The sequence below is a fragment of the Chanodichthys erythropterus genome, chromosome 13, assembly GCF_024489055.1.
Source record: "Chanodichthys erythropterus isolate Z2021 chromosome 13, ASM2448905v1, whole genome shotgun sequence".
NCBI classification, from domain to species: domain Eukaryota; kingdom Metazoa; phylum Chordata; class Actinopteri; order Cypriniformes; family Xenocyprididae; genus Chanodichthys; species Chanodichthys erythropterus.
In genome coordinates, this window is record NC_090233.1 from 45873580 (window position 1) to 45877266 (window position 3687).

The following is a 3687-nucleotide window of genomic DNA, read 5'->3' on the forward strand; positions in this document are numbered from 1 at the left end:
ACATTCTACAAACTATATGCAACTATGCAAGGACATGTTAACTAACTCTAATTCATTTTCAACTTCATGTCAATTAACCCTCTGGAGTCTGAGGCTGATTTTGGGCCCTGGAGAAGTTTTGACATGCCCTGACATTTGTGCTTTTATCAGTTGGTTATAAACATATTAATGACAAAAGTGTCATTACACTGTATTCAGCACAAACTAGGCTACCATAATATGTGAGGAACATGTATGTACATGTTTGTGTTTTTAAAGGAATAATGTTTATGCGTGGTTATTGAAAAAACAAAAAAAAAAAAGTAACTGAAACAATACCTAAAAATGCATACTAAATGTTTTTTCACAAGACTTTTGAGAATTGTATATTTTAGTGTAGAGTTTTTGCTTCAAAATGATGTGGAAATGATCCTCCCTACTCTGACACATAAAACATTGTATTGATTTTAAATTTCTAAGACACTTTTTGTTTAGGTAGGCCATATGCGAAGAGGTGTGACTCTTCATGAATAATGAAGTGATTTACACCTGGGGAGATTAAGACCCTGCCCCTAATGAGCCGCATAATGAGCCATTCAGTCAGGAATGTGACTGAGTCAACTAAGAAAATGCAAAGACAAGACATATCATTGTTTTTTTTTCTTTTTATTTAAAATAAAGTTAACAATATAATCCACATATAAACTAGGGTCAAAGGCACATTTTTTGTGTATACAGGCAAATAAAGGTAAGGTTTATAAAAAAAAGCCCACTTTTACACCCTATACATAACCTGCTTGATCACATATAGATAATCTTTGCAGCCCAATGGTCAGTGAGAGGTGGTGAACAGAGAATCTGAACAGTCACACATCTGTGTGCCATTTTTGAAAACAGTTCAACTGAAGACACAAGTAAATGTCACATGCCTGGCATTTCCAAGGTGTGTCTTGCCTTTTACCAAGCTGTACTTTGCAAAGCATGCAGTTCCGATGACCAGCGGTGGCATTATTCCTTGCATCTGATGTCAGCTCTGCTCCTGGAACCGGTACATGGTCACTTTTGGTCCGTTTTGGAGCTGCTTTCTGTGACGACACACCACAGAGCTCTGCAAATATATTATCATCAAATATGAATCTTATTAATATTATCATCAAATATTATCATCAAATATGATGATTTGCTACTTATGAAACATTTCTGAACAATTGTAAACAATAAATGTTTCTTGAGCTGCAAATCATCATATTAGAATGATTTCTGAAGGATCATGCGACACTGAAGACTGGAGTAATGATGCTGGACATCACAAGAATAAACGACTTTGTGAAATATATTCAAATAGAAAACAGTTATTTTAAATTGTAATAATATTTCACAATATTACTGTTTTTACTGTATTTTTAATTGAATAAATGCAGCCTTGGTGAGCAGACGAAACTTATTTTAAAACATGAAAAATCTTACAGATTTCAATATAGGCCTACCATATAGTGGGTAAAAGTGTACTTACTCAACTGTGTTGCTGCGTGCCCTCCTAGTGGGAATTGCAGGTGAATGTGAGAGTGATGGATCCACATTCCTAAAAAAAAATGTAAAAAAAAACCCTGTTATTATTAGCATATAAGATAATACTCTCATACCATTAGCTATGCATAACTGACAGGAAAGTAACAGGTATACAAGCATGCTGTATATGTCTGTCAATTGGCCATTACCGGACAAAGTGTGCGAATGTGTAAACGTTTACAGTCTGCTATATCAGTTAGCACATTTAGCAAATAGCAACATGTTCGCGCATTTCACAACCAAGCATATTTTAGCACATTCACGCCTATCATATACGGTACTTAGATACGCTATATATATATTTATAGATAGATGTAAATATAAGGCAAATATAGATGTACGCTTGTATATAAAAAAAAAACACGTCAAATAATTTGAGTATATCAACAGAAAAGCATTCTATTTATAAGCATTTTTATGAGATAAAGTTATATATATATATATATATATATATATATATATATATATATATATATATATATATATATATAGATAGATAGATAGATAGATAGATAGATAGATAGATAGAAGTAAATATAAGGCAAATATAGATGTACGCTTATATAAATAATTTAAGTAGGCCCTATATCAACAGAAAAGCATTCTATTTATAAGCGTTTTTATGAGATAAAGTTATATATATAGTTATATAGATAGATGTAAATATAAGGCAAATATATGTACGCTTATATAGAAAAAAAAAACACGTCAAATAATTTAAGTAAAACTAAATCACTTACTCATCAGAAACTGTATCTTCAGCTGGATCAAGTCGCTCTTCAAAATGCAGACGTTCATCGTCAGAGTCGTGTTCTTCTTCCGAGGAAAGAGTGAACTTCCTCACTGTCCAGGACCATCTGAAGAGCCTGCTCACCTGTGTAGTGTGCCATCTTCCAAACGCGAAGGACAGCGAATGAATCTGATGAAACTTGATGCTTTTTAAGACGCTGTTAGGGGCGTTTACAGTTTGCATAAATCGCCTCAGCACATTATCTTATGAATAGAGCGCTCTGCGCGTGGGCGGGCACACATTAAAGATAATTAGGTCAGACAGGAGAAACAGTACCTCTCTTTACTTTTATACTGATTACATAAAGGGAGAATATTTGTTTTAGAATTTATTTGTTTTGTTTAAAAGTAGACACTTAAAGCTTTCCAAAGACATATCTCTCATGTCCATGTAGCATGTATAAGCCATCTATTTTAGTTACTTTTAGTGACGTTTTAGAACGATGTTTGCAGAGACGGAGACGGCAGGACAGCACACCCTGTATATTTTATTTATTTTTAAAAAGCACAAAGTTTTATTTTGATTGTGAGTGTACACAAAAAAAAGAAGACATTCTATAGTTTCAATTGATATATTACTTATGTCTCTATGACAAAAAATGACGGAGTATTTTAAGTCTGTTTTGCTGCAATGTGAAAAAAAAACTGCAAAACGCGCCGGCGCGTTTTTAGACCTCAGAGTGTTAACTCTATTTAGAGTTTTAGTAGACTCTTAGGTTTGGGTTAGTAGAATAAGTTGACATGAACTTCCAAACTTAGCAGACTGTCTGTTGGGCGACCATCAGAATAAAGTGTTAGCAGATATTAAACAGACAGTCTAATAATAATCTAATGATTGGTAGTTGACATAGTTAAAAGGTTACTTATAGTCAATAGAATGTCTAAAGTGGACTATCGAAAATTGGTCCCACTTTATATTAGCTGTCTTTAACAACTATGTACTAACATTTATATTAATCATTTGATACAATGCATTTATTGTGTACAAACGTGTTTTTACATTGTACATAAAAAAAAAATACCTGTATGCAATTAAAGCTGTAGTTAATTTCTGTAATTACATCTATAATTACACTATTGTCCCTTCCCTTACACCTTAACCCAACCTTGAAACCTAACCATACCACCAAAACCTGCCCTTGACCCATTTCCCACCTCAACAGTAGCCAAAGTGTTTTGCAATACAATATGAACAATACACATTTAATAAGTACATTGTACTTAGTGTTGTATCTCTGTACATAGTAGTTAAAGACACCTAACCCCAAAGTTAATAATAATAATATAATTGATAATAATAATAATGTATTAGACTTCTTATCCAGAATATGACTCTTTACCTATTTTTGG

At 33.0% G+C, this 3687-nt stretch overlaps 1 long non-coding RNA gene across 1 annotated transcript; it reads right to left on the reverse strand.

The window, feature by feature from the left end:
- Window positions 1–678: 678 nt before the first annotated feature.
- Window positions 679–3002, reverse strand: LOC137034837 (uncharacterized). Its single transcript, XR_010896995.1, has 3 exons — window positions 2289–3002; window positions 1493–1561; window positions 679–1087 (listed from the first exon to the last, which is right to left on the reverse strand). It is a non-coding gene; the product is annotated as an uncharacterized lncRNA (long non-coding RNA).
- Between the last annotated feature and the right edge of the window lie 685 nt (window positions 3003–3687).